Below are 13,148 nucleotides of genomic sequence, written 5' to 3'. Positions count from 1 at the left end.
CAATACTCATCAAATGGCCCAATGTATTCACCACCGTTGTCTGATCGGATGCACTTCAATTTCTGCCTTGTTTCTCTTTCAACCATGGCCTGAAAATGCTTAAATATTTCTAAAACTTGATCTTTAGTTTTTAGTAAAAAAACCCAAACTTTCCTTGAATAATCATCAATGAAAGTAACAAAATAAAGTGCACCACTATGTCTTCTAACTTTTAAAGGATCACAAACATCCGAATGAATCAACTCCAAAACATTTTCTTTTCTAGAAGCAACATTTTTATAAAAAGAAACTCTATGTTGTTTACTCGCCAAACAATGAACACAAGTTTTGAGATGTGTATCTTTCAAACCGGGTAGAAGTTCTTTCTTGAACAAAACTTGTAGCCCCTTTTCACTCATATGGCCAAGCCTCTTGTGCCACAATTCGGTAGAAGTATCATCTTCAAGTGCATTGACAACACCTTTACAAATTTTTCCTTGTATCGAATAAAGTGTATGAGTCTTCTTGTACTTAGCCACCACAAAAGAACCCTTTGTGAGCTTCCATATTCCATCACCAAATTTGTCGTTGAAGCCTTCATCATCTAGTTTCCCAGTAGAGATCAAATTGAGGCGAATGTCAAGAACATGCCTCACATCTTTAAGCAACAACTTACAGCCCAAATTTGTTTCCAAGCAAACATCACCCATGCCAATAATCTTGGACAAACCTTCATTACCCATTCGAACAGAACCATATTCTCCTTTGGTGTAGGTAGTGAAAAAATCAACTCGAGAAGTCATATGAAAAGAAGCATCGGAATCAATCACCCAATTGCTCTCTTGGCCCACAAAATTGATACAATCATCCTCACAAACGACCATGAGATCATCGGTAGTAACTGCCGTTGTGTCTTCTTGCTTCTTATCCACACTTTTGTTACGCCTTTTCTTCTTGTTCTCGAGCTTTCGGCATTTTCACTTCATGTGCCTTTTCTCATGGCAATAATAGCACTCAATGTCTTTCTTTGAAAAAGAACCATCTCTTGATTTGTCACGGCTTTGATCACGACCATGAGGAGTCTTACTCCTTCTCTTTGTTTTACTTCGGCCTCTCACAACAAATGCTTCTGAATGAGAGGAACCCGCTGATTTTCTTATAGTTTCTTCATTTAACAAGTTACTAGTGGCTTGGCCCATTGTGACGACTCCATCGGGCGCCGAATTACTAACTGTCACAACCAAAGTCTCCCAACTTTCGGGTAAGAAACTAAGTAGCATCAAAGCCTGTAACTCATTATCAAAAATAATTTTTATAGAAGTAAGTTGGTTAACAATACTTTTTATTTCATTCAAATGTTTTGGAATGGGACTGCCATCTTTATATTTTAAATTAACCAATTTAAGAAACAGAAAGGCTTTATTTGTGGCTGATTTTCTATCATAAAGACTCTCTAATTTTTTTCATAAATCATGTGCCGAAGTTTCAGTAGCAACATGATGAAACACACTGTCATCAATCCATTGACGGATAACACCAACAGCTTTTTGATTAAGCCTATTCCATTCATCATCTTTCATACCCTCGGGTTTGCTACTATCACTCTCAATGGGTCAATACAAATCTTTACAAAATAATAGGTCCTCCATTTTAGTTTTACAAGTTACCCAATTGCTTCCATTGAAGCTAGACATACGACCTACATTCCCTTCCATTGATTTACACAAATAATTAAACCCAAATAAACCGTAAACTCTAATACCAGTTGTTAGGGAAAATATATGATTCCCCACAAGGAAATCAATCAATGGGAATAAAAACTAATGCGAAAAAATTAAATCAAAGCAACACAAGAATTTTTACGTGGTTCCCTCAATGTGAGGTATGTCCACGGGATCGAAATCCGATTCCACTATCAACCAAAAAGTTTTCAAACAATTACAAACGAGACACGAATGGTCTCACAAAACTACCCTTAGTTGAATTCCAAATAATCACAAATAAACAAGAGGAAAGATCTCACCAAATAGATGAACAAAAATCTTCGAAATTAGAATTGTAGAAGACCTAAAATAATAGGCCCAAATCAATCCACACGCTGCTACTAAATCCAAAAAATTTATTTCACCAAGCTTTGAATTCACCAATTGATTAGGCCACCAAGCACAATATCAAATCTGTAGCTCACACCCCAAACAAATACCCACCGAAGCTGTTAAAGCAGCCGCACACTCTTTTTGGTGAAAACCAATATCACTATCAATATATATATATATATATATTGTGAATCTAGGGTTTTTTTTTATCAAACCCCTAGTTGTTACCAAACTGAATTAGATCTCCACAAATTAGATATAATATATAAAATATATTATACCAAAACCAAACCAAATTAAAATTCTTTTTCTAAAACCAATTGGGTCTCAAACTCCAATAAGGAGATATACCCCAACAGTAGATTTTGGAGGAGCCAAGTAGAAGAGGTCGACGTTCACGGAGGTGGTGGTCGGTGGTGCTGGGTGGGTGAAAGTGGTAGTAATCAGCGGTGGTTTGTTCATTTTTATGAATAGACGAGGGAACTTATGTTTAAGTTAAATCTTTTTATGCTAAGTTCGTAAAAAATTATGAAATTTTGTGTAGAGCTGTATACGGTGCATTGCATAGCGGAGCATTTTCTGTAATGGATTTGGCTTCTCTCAATAAGAGAGCATTTGAATTTGGTAGGTTTATTTTGAGAACAATTTTGGTGATCTGAACCATTCATGTAGAATTCGTCGACCATAATATTCGTACAAAAATTAAAATGATTAGATATTGATAGTTATATATTTGAATTAAATTTGTATAAAAAAAATGGATGGCTATTCTTAAAATTATATTTGTCGTCCATTTTTTTAAAACAAATATTATTCAAACATATAGCTACCATTGTCTAATTACCTTGAGTTTTTGCATGAATATTTTTCTCAATAAGTCCTAAAATGTGAATAATTCGGATTACTAAAATCGATTTCAAAATAGGCCTACTAAATTTAAATGTTCTCTTAAGTTGAGATGATAACTTAAAAAAGCCAAATCCTTTTGTAATTATGATTTGTTACATATATAATTTCCCTTGATCTAATTATTTTATAATAAAAAATACTCATGATATTATTATTTTTTTATTTTATTCAATTAATCTCACAATGACCAATTTGAGACTTTGGGTGATTATTGTGTGAGGGCACAGTAGTCACGACTGTGCCTTTAATGGGATCCACTTTGGATCCCAACTTGATAATTCTAATCGTTCATTTTTTAAAGTCTATCGAGTAGTACATTCTTTTAAAAAATCAAGTTAATTGGACATCAATATCTTTTTGATTAAGACACATTTGTGTCTAAAAAAAATAAACAACAGGTATGATTTTGAGTGTTAACCTGAATACAAAACATGATTTGATCAAAAGATTGTTGATATCCGATTAAATTACTTTTTTACAAATGAACTTTAAAAAATGAACAATTTGAATTATCAAGATAAGATCTTAAATGAATCCCACAAGAAGAACATCAATGACAATTGTATAGCAACCATTCCATTCCCTCAAATTTTTACATGGCAAACTTTTGCTACAATCATAATTTAGACTAGTTATAATTATAATTCATTCTAATCACTTTATAATAAGAAAGTTTTTAAAACTCATTATATTATTTATTTCTTTATTCGACTAATCTCATGGCACGAGACAAACATGACCTCAAATTCTTTTAATTCCTCCGCTACTAGTGACATTTCAAAGAAAAAGAAAGGTTGCAACTTGAACATAGACCTAAAATAATTTTTTTCTTTTCCGGAGCAAATCGATCTTGGTTTCTCTTCTTTCACTCTAAGACTTAAACATAGACCTAAAATACTAATTTTATTTTAAATTTTAGGGTAAATTATAAATAAATTTTATGAGATTTGATTAAAATACGAATTGCCTCTATAGTTTGAAAAATTATAAACACTTTCTTGTTGAAATTTTTTATTTAACAAAATAAACAAAAAAAAAAATTCTAACTACTCTTTTATACAATAATAGAATTACTTGAATTTTTAATTGAAATAAATTTTTGATATCGTTAAAACTATTAACTAACTTGATAATTTATTAATAAAAATGGCCATTTATTGTGAATTAGAAGTTTCAAAGGACGAGATGTAATTTTCACCCACTTAAACCTACTCCACTAAACCTAACCCACTACACCCACTTAAACCTACTCCACTAAACCTAACCCACTACACCACTACCACCTCACCTACTCCACTAAACCTAACCCACTACACCACTACCACCTCCACTTCACCTACTTCTTACCTACTACACACTCACCCTCTTCTATATATAGGAATCATGAATTATTGTAATAAATATCAATATATATCAATAAATAATACAAGCATTTCTCTTTATACATTAAATTTCTACATGGTATCAGAGCTGGTTTAAAACCTAGTATTTTCGCTTCCCCGGCGGGCGGCAACCTCACCTTAGCCGCCCGCCGGACCTCAACCTATTCCGCTGATAAAATCAACAAAGATTTGTGCAACTGTAGTCATGTGTGAGGCTGATGGAGAAGAATTCTTCACCTCATATGACGAGACAGTCTGGAACTGGAAACACTGCAACATTCTGCTCTGGAATTCTGCAGCAGCTAGATTATAGCTTGGTTGAGTGCCAAGCTTTGGTTCTTCCACCCACTCTTGAACTTGCCCAGCAAAGTGTGAAGGTTCATGCTTGTGTTGGAGGGACTAGTGTGCGCGAAGATCAGCGCATTCTCTCCAGTGGGGTTCATGTTGTTGTTGGTACTCCTGGTCGTGTGTTTGACATGTTGCGGAGACAATCACTTCGCCCTGTTTACATCAAAATGTTTGTCTTGGATGAAGCTGATGAAATGCTGTCACGAGGTTTTTAAAAATCAGATCTATGATATTTTCCAGTTGCTGCCACCCAAAATCCAGGTTGGGGTGTTCTCAGTTGCTGCCACCCAAAATCCAGGTTGGGGTGTTCTCTGCCACAATGCCACCAGAGGCTCTTGAAATCACCAGGAAATTCATGAATAAGCCTGGAAAGAGAAAAAGCTCATGCTAGGATTTGCGAAGTGATTCGCTGCAGGAATTTTGGCTTTGGATGAAACCCTTACCATACTCCACTCATTCTCTCCAACTGTTCTAACTTTTTATTTTTATTATTATTATTATTATATCAAATAATCAATGCACTCATGTTCCCCACTAACAGTGTCCACTTTTGACCCAAACCATTTTCAATCCATCATTTCTCCTTCACCTTTTGCACCCCACTCACCGACTCTCTCTCCACTTTATCACATGGGTTTGTCCCTCTCTCTCCTCCATTTGATTTCAAAAATCACTTATTTTTATTTATTTTTTCCAAGTCACTTTTCCTCTTTTTTAAATACCCCACTTTATTTTGAAACAATCGCACTGATGTTTTTCATATAATCCATCTATAAATATTTTTTATCTATTTTCTTTCTCCCTTGTTTTCTTTCATTTTATTTTTATTTTTTCAACAAAACACTCCAAAAAAAAAAAAAAAAAAAAAAAAAAAAAAAAAAAAACAACAACAACAACATTTTACAAACTTGTCATTTCTTCATGCCGGGGATCAACCCCGATCAGCATTTTACACCATAAAAAAAAATAAAAATAAAAATAAAAATAAATAAAAATAAAAAAAAACACAAAACAAAACAAAACAAAACACAACCAACACAAATCGGAACGGTGGGATTTTTCTTCTCGCCTATTCTGTCGGTCTTTTCTTCTTGCCACCGTCTTGGGCGGCCCTTGCCGGTGTTGCCTCCGTGTTTCCCACTCCACTGGGCATGATCACTACTCCCTGCTCCTCCACTGCAGCATATGGCGGCCCTCCAAATCGGAACATAAAACTGGCCTTCCGCTTCAGCTCCTTGTTTTCCGCCTTTAGCACACTTATCTCTGCTCGCGCATCCTTATACATGCGTTGGAGCAGAGCCAGTTGGGCGTTTAACTGCTGCACCTCATTTGTCCTACTCTGCAGCCGGTTCGACAAATTTGTAACCGCAGTCATGGTTTCCACACATGACTTCAAGGTATACTGATTGGCCTCCACATCCGACTGCACCGCCATTTTTTGCTCCACCGACCGCATCGGAAAGTTCAACGGAGCAAAACCAGAGGTGTTTGGTTGAGGTTCACGGGCCACCGCACCTGTTATCTCTCCTGTTGACTCGTTGAGGTCGGGAAAGAGAGTGAGCAGACCACGGGAAGATGAGGCCATGTTCTGGGTAGCTGAACGGGAAGAAGAGGCCATGTTTTTTGGGTTGCTGAGTGTTTCCGAGAAGGGTTGGATACAGAGTATTTACAGATTGTTTCAGAATGACAAGTTCAGAGGTTTCAGTCTGGTTTGGTTTCCTCCGCCTCCGCATTGGTTTATATTGACACTGACGACGCGGCCGACACGCCGCTCTGTCGCTCACGTGCCTCGCCGCGTCTCCGGCTCACCTTTTGATGGCTCGACGCTTTCTGTCGGGCACGACTTTTGATGAAGTGGGCGCGCCTTTTGAGGGCGCAACTTTTGATAGCACGTCTTTTCATGGATTGGGCACGCCTTTTGATGGCACGCCTTTTTTGAAAAATTGGGCACACCTTTTGAGGGTGCGACTTTTTATGGGTCCGACAAGACTCTGTAAACTGTCCCGATATAGATTCCGGTTAGTTTCTACAAGGGTCCGACAAGACTCTGTAAACTGTCCCGACATTGATTCCGGTTAGTTTCTACAAGGGTCCGACAAGACTCTGTAAACTGTCCCGACATAGATTCCGGTTAGTTTCTACAAGGGTCCGACAAGACTCTGTAAACTGTCCCGACATAGATTCCGGTTAGTTTCTACAAGGGTCCGACAAGACTCTGTAAACTGTCCCGACATTGATTCCGGTTAGTTTCTACAAGGGTCCGACAAGACTCTGTAAACTGTCCCGACATTGATTCCGGTTATACAAGGGTCCAGCAAGACTCCGTAAACTGTCACAACAACTGTCACCACATTGTCTGCTACAACGGTCCGACATGACCCCATAAACTGTCTTCTACAACGGTCCGACATGACCCCATAAACTGTCTTCTACAGCGGTCTGACACCGCCATCCAGTGTCCTCTACACCATTATGACACCACCATACAGTGTCCTCTACAACGTTATGACACCACCATCCAGTGTCTTCACCAATGGTCTGACACGACCATACAGTGTCACCTATCCTCTTTTATTTTTATGTATTTTCTTGTTTTGTAACTCTCTCCAAACTCAAGTTGGCTAGTTCCTATCCCCCTTGAGTTTGCGGGGGGCTGTTAAAATTTATCACCTACTTCACCCACTTAAACCTACTCCACTAAACCTAACCCACTACACCCACTTAAACCTACTCCACTAAACCTAACCCACTACACCACTACCACCTCACCTACTCCACTAAACCTAACCCACTACACCACTACCACCTCCACTTCACCTACTTCTTACCTACTACACACTCACCCTCTTCTATATATAGGAATCATGAATCATTGTAATAAATATCAATATATATCAATAAATAATACAAGCATTTCTCTTTATACATTAAATTTCTACATCATATAAAACAATTCGTATTTTAAGTAAATTTCAAAGAATATATTCGTAATTTATCTTAAATTTTTTTAAAAAAGAAAATATATATATATTGAAAGGTAGTTTCCTTGTCCGATCATCTTGAAAGCTTTATTTCGGTGGGTAGAAATGAGACAAATTCACAACAACTACTTTGCAAATTTAATGATGTTTTTTAAAAAATTTATAACTATAATAATGTATCTTTTATTATAATTTACATACAATATTTTTGCTATGAATAAAATAATTTTAATTTAGCGATCAATTTTAAATATAAAATTTAATTGCCAACCCTCCTCCCCCCTCTTTCTAATTCCTGACTGACTGCTTTGTTGCAACTTGCAGGCAAAATCTTGGTGCAATTGTGATGTGATCTCATCAAATAATTTTTTTTTAAATGAGATTTGTTAAAAATATAAATTGTTTTTATAGTTTGGAAAATTATAAACATCTTCTTGTTTGAATTTTTTATTTATCAAAATAAATAAAAATAAAATAAAATTTCTAATTGCTTTTTTATACAATAATAAAATTACTTAAATTTTTAATTGAACCAAATTTTTGACATCATTAAAACTATTAATTGACTTGATAATTTATTAATTAAAAGAACCATTTATTATGAAATTAGAAGTTTTAAAGGACAAGATACAATTTTCAGAATCATACAAAATAATTTGTATTTTAAATAAATCTCAAAAGATGTATTCATAATTTTTCCTAAATTTTTTATTAAAAAAAATATTGAATGGTAGTTTCCTGGTCAGATCATCTTGATAGCTTTATTTCAGTGGGTAGAAGTGAGACAAATTCACATATAGATTATTATTTTCATTTTTCATAATAAATCAATTATTATAAAATTATTTCATTATAAATCATATAGTATAAAATTATTTCATTTTTTCATTATAAATTAATTAGTATAATTTTTTTTTTCATTTTTTCAATATAAATTTATTTCATTCATGGCCAAAATGCTTAATTATTATTGTTTTTTTTTTGATTAAAAAACAGTGAAAAACTCCCGAAAAAAAAAGAAAAAAAAAAGGCTGAAAAGCCTAGCTCCGATAGCACGGCGGTGACGAATTGGCGCTAGGGTTTGAAATCGCCTCTCACCGCTGATCGTGATGAGGGATAGGGAATAGGGGACGATGACGGAGGCACACACATAGATAGAGACCAACATAAATCGCGACGATGGCGTTGGTTTAGGTCGTGATGGCGACGAACCAACGCCGAAGAGAGAGAGAGATAGACAGAGCTTCACGATCACGATGGCGACGAACCAAGGCTTCGCGATGAACCAACGCCAAAGAAAGAGAGACAGAGAGAGAACAAAGTGACGAACCAACACGAGAGAGAGAGAGTACAACTCGAAATCTTAGCTAGAAATCGTCGCCGGAAATCGCCTCTCAAGCCACCGAAAATCGCCTCACGCTCTCTCTCTCTCTCTCTCTCTCTCCGGACGTGAATATTGTTTGATTTTCAAGTTTATATATTGGTATTTTGGTGATTTTTCAATTTTTGAAGGGGCATTTAAGTCATTTTGCCCTTCCACACCCAACAGCGCGCTTAAGCTAAAAAAAAAAAAAAACAACTCTAAGGCAACTTACAACTTTTAGCTCAAAATCAATTAATTTAAGCTATAATCTATCTCTTATAAGCTCAACCAAACACTCCAAAATGGCTTATTTTAAGCCAAAAGCTGATTTAAGCTGAAATTAAGTGCTACCAAACACCACCATAATGAAAAAATGAAAATAAGCCATTAATTGACACTAATTAATTTATAATGAAAAAATGATATAATTTTATACTAATTAATTTATAATGAAAAAATGAAAATAATAATCTATAATGAAAAAATGAAAATAAGCCATTAATTGACACTAATTAATTTATAATGAAAAAATAATATAATTTTATACTAATTAATTTATAATGAAAAAATGGAAATAATAATCTATAATGAAAAAATGAAAATAAGCCATTAATTGACACTAATTAATTTATAATGAAAAAATAACATAATTTTATACTAATTAATTTATAATGAAAAAATGGAAATAATAATCTATAATGAAAAAATGAAAATAAGCCATTAATTGACACTAATTAATTTATAATGAAAAAATAATATGATTTTATACTAATTAATTTATAATGAAAAAATGAAAATAATAATCTATAATGAAAAAATGAAAATAAACCATTAATTGACACTAATTAATTTATAATGAAATAATTTTATACTAATTGAAAAATGAAAATAATAATTTATAATGAAAAAATGAAAATAAGCCATTAATTGGCGCTAATTAATTTATAATGAAATAATTTTATACTAATTGAAAAATGAAAATAATAATTTATAATGAAAAAATGAAAATAAGCCATTGATTGACACTAATTAATTTATAATGAAAAAATAATATAATTTTATACTAATTAATTTATAATGAAAAAATGGAAATAATAATTTCTGTAATACTAATTATATTGGCTTTTATTAATGAAATAATTTTTTTCAAATTAAAACTGAAAAGAATGACAAAATAATCATTTTTATATCATATAAGGGCAAAAATGACAATTACACAGTAAAAAAGTATTTTACAGCTTATTAACCAAACACTACTCTACTGCTTAAATCCATAATCTCACAACTGCACTAAATAAGTTAACAGTTTATGTTTAAAACTATAATTTATAATTTCTTAAGTTATAATCTATAATCATTTCTCCACAGCTCTATCAAACGGGCAGAGACTACTTGCAACGGTGGACCAGGGGGACTAGAAAGGGGCTGTGTCAGAGTCTGAGCAATTTGTATTATTATAGGTAGTGTGTGGTTTCTTCTTTGCTAATTGCAAAGATGACCCCTCGTTCAAAAAAATACTTTAAGTTCTCACCACAATTAATTAAATTAAAAAGTTTAGTTAATGATTTATAGTTGTGTTTGATTATCACTCATAGTGATTGTTTTTATTTATAAATTTAGTTAGATATCACTACAGTTGTTATATAAAATTTAATTTCAAAATAATGTAACAATGACAAAAATTATGTTCATATAACACTATTTGTATAGCACTATTACTATATAATTTTTCTGTTTATATAGCTCTATTACTTGTTCTATAATATAAAAAGTGTCCATATAATACTATTTGCTCACTACAAGAAAAAACATATTTGGCGACTAAAAAAACACCTTTGGTCGCTGAAAGTATAGGTTTTGGTGACTAAAAAAGCATAAGTAGCCAAAAGTAAAGATTTTTGGCGACTAAAAAAATTTAGTAGCCAAAAGTATAGGTTTTGGCGACTAAAAATCTGTTTGGTTGCCGATATATGACTTTTACTGACTAAAAAATTTTAGTAGTCAAAAGTAAAGCTTTTTGGCGACTAAAAAAAATTTAGTGGCCAAAAGTGAGGCATTGGACGACTAAAAAGATGTTTGGTTTGTACATATTCTTGTACTAAAAAGATGTTTGTACTAAAAACAAAAAAGCGCTTTTTTGTTTTTATTTTTGTTTTTGTTTTGTGCATATTCTAATATTGACTGAAAATTTTATTTGCAAATTTAATTATGTTTTTTGCAAAATTTATAATTATAATAATATATCTTTTATTATAATTTACATACAATATTTTTGCTATGAAAAAAATAATTTTAATTTAGTGATCAATTTTAAATATAAAATTTAATTTGCACCCCCCTCCCCCTCCCCCTCCCCCTCCCCTCTCCATCTTTCTAATTCTTGCGTTTCAAAGAAAAAGAAAGGTTGCAACTTGTAGGCAAAGTCTTGGTGCAACTGGTTATGTGATTCCATCAAACAATTTTTTTCTTTCCCGGAGCAAATCAATCTTGGTTTCTCTTCTTTTTGTATAGCACTACTGCTATATAGTTTTTCTTTTTGTATAGCGCTACTACTTGTTCTATAATATGAAAAAAAGTATCCATATAATACAGTTTGTTTTGTTGTTGTTGTTTTTGTTTTTGCTTTTGTTTTGTATATATTCTAATATTGTCTAAGAAATTTATTTACAAATTTAATGATGTTTTTTAGAAAATTTATAATTATAATAATGTATCTTTTATTATAATTTGCATACAATATTTTTGCTACGAATAAAATAATTTTAATTTAGTGGTAAATTTTATATATAATTTAATTGGCACCCCCCTCCCCCTCCCACCCCTCCTACATTTCAAAGAAAAAGAAAGGTTGCAACTTGCAAGCAAAGTGGTGATGTGATCCCATCAAATAATTTTTTTTCTTTCCAGGAGCAAATCAATCTTGGTTTTGTGAGAATTAAAATAATTTTAATTCAGAAAGAAGAATACCTCCTGCCATGATATTCAAGCTTTTGAATCTTTATCCTTGAATAATCAAATCCTGAATGTATAAACAAAACCTACTCACAGGATACTTTTACAGAATTATATGGGAAAAGTGAAAGGAACAGTTTCAAGCATATTCTATTCACAAAACAACGTCTGTGTTTGATGGCTATCACAGACATATATATAGATAGGCTTGAACCCATATCCAAGTGTAACTTCTTATAACTTCCCACCATCAGGGAAGTTGTAAGGTCCCATGAAACCACCATATGAGATAATGAACAGACGTTAGTTACCCATTAACCATTAAACTAATTAAATATATATAATATAAATAAATAAATAAAACAAACATGTGGCATATGGGCCACTTTATGGATATTCTTACGGTTTCTCTTCTTTCACTCTAAGATTTAAGCATGATTTAAAATACTAATTATTTTAAATTTTAGGGTAAATTATAAATGAACTTTATGAAGTTTGTTTAAAATACAAATTGCTTATATAGACATCTCATTGTTGAAATTTTTTATTTAACAAAATAAATAAAAAAGAAAAAAAAATTCTAACTGCACTATTATACAATAATAAAATTACTTGAATTTTTAATTGAAGCAAAATTTTGACATTATTAAAACTATTAATTGACTTGATGATATATTAGTAAAAAGGGTCATTTAATATGAAATTAGAAATTTTAAGAGTGAAATGCAATTTTCAAAACCATATAAAATAATTTGTATCTTATATAAATCTCAAGAATATATTCGTAATTTATCTTAAATTTTTTAAAAAAGAAAAAAGAATATATTGAATGGTAGTTTCCTTGTCAGATCATCTCAATAGCTTTATTTCGGTGGGGGAGAAATAGGACAAATTCACAACAACTACCTGCAACGGTGGACCAGGGGGGACTAGAGCCGGCTGCAATTTGTATTATTATAGATAGAGTTTGGTTTCTTATTTGTTAATTGCAAAGATGGCCCTTCCTTTCAGAAATACTTTCAGTTCTCATCACAATTAATTAAATTAGGAATGTTTGATTAATGATTTATAGTTGTGTTTTTTTTATCACTCGTAGTGGTGGTTTTTATTTATAAATTTAGTTATATATCACCACAAT

General features: G+C 32.6%; 1 long non-coding RNA gene across 1 annotated transcript; it reads right to left on the bottom strand.

Annotated features, from left to right (window-relative positions):
* Nucleotides 1-4,445: 4,445 nt before the first annotated feature.
* LOC145813457 (uncharacterized) lies at nt 4,446-7,597 on the bottom strand. Its single transcript, XR_014356546.1, has 2 exons — nt 7,521-7,597; nt 4,446-7,478 (listed from the first exon to the last, which is right to left on the bottom strand). It is a non-coding gene; the product is annotated as an uncharacterized LOC145813457 (long non-coding RNA).
* Nucleotides 7,598-13,148: the final 5,551 nt, after the last annotated feature.

This window comes from Camellia sinensis, chromosome 15 (genome assembly GCF_055761805.1).
Source record: "Camellia sinensis isolate YWXY chromosome 15, ASM5576180v1, whole genome shotgun sequence".
NCBI lineage: Eukaryota > Viridiplantae > Streptophyta > Magnoliopsida > Ericales > Theaceae > Camellia > Camellia sinensis.
This window is presented reverse-complemented; position numbering and strand designations above follow the sequence as displayed.